The following is a 1,036-nucleotide window of genomic DNA, read 5'->3' as shown; positions in this document are numbered from 1 at the left end:
TGTGTGCGTGACTTGTCCCCATGGAAACGGCTCAGCTACCAGGTGACATACAGGTCGCAATGCTTCCTGGGAGATGTAGTCCGTTACTTAAAACGATGTCTTCCTAAACTATATTATTATTATTATTATTATTATTATTATTATTATTATTATTATTATTATTGTTGTTGTTGTTGTTGTTGTTGTTGTTGTCCTTATTCACCATTTCAGAGGTACCATACCACTTCTAAAATCAATTAATTTTTGTGTGTGTGTGTGTGTGTGTGTGTGTGTGTGTGTGTGTGTGTGTGTGTGTGTGTGTGTGTGTGTGTGTGTGTGTGTTTTTGTTTTGTTTATTTTTTGCTAAAATCTGTCTTCTAAGTTATAAATCCTTTGCAAGTTAATCTTTTGGAGAAAAACAAACCAGTAACAGACGGGCACGTTGTCCTGACAGCACCTCTTTGGACATGCTGGCAGTTCCAGTGCAGTGTCAGTAGAGGGCACTGCACGATTGTGGTTGTTGAAACACGCGTGCACATACCAGAAATTTTAAAAATGAATGAAATGAACTAAAATGTTTCGTTATGTACACGATGTCAGGACCTGACAGTTTATGTATGATAAAGTTGTAAGGTCATGATTAATTAAACTCTTCTTATCTCAGTTTATTCACTATCAATTATCAATATGCAATATTTTCTGTTTACCTTGTTCATCAAAAATTCCTAAACTAATCAAACCAAGGCCTTTTTGTTTTAACAATGTCTGACTTGCGCGTCTTGAATTGTGCGTCCATGGGTGGTCTTCGCAAAGACAGTATATTTATAAGCACGTTAAGCCAAGAAGCAACCTCTCGGGCGGGTGTGAGGGAGAACAAGAGGAATTTTCAAGTTAAGAGGCTTATCCCGGTCGTTAGCTCCCTGCTCTGGTCAACTGATGCCGGTTTCCCGGCTGGACTTCAACGCACCGGCGCGTCATGCTACAGACTACCTGCAACCCGGCGAGGATAGAAATCAAAAAATAATAATAGTTAAAAACGGATGACACTGGAGCTGAT

Source organism: Salarias fasciatus, chromosome 9, assembly GCF_902148845.1.
Source record: "Salarias fasciatus chromosome 9, fSalaFa1.1, whole genome shotgun sequence".
NCBI lineage: Eukaryota > Metazoa > Chordata > Actinopteri > Blenniiformes > Blenniidae > Salarias > Salarias fasciatus.
The sequence above is the reverse complement of the archived record's forward strand: the minus strand, read 5'-3'. Positions refer to the sequence as shown.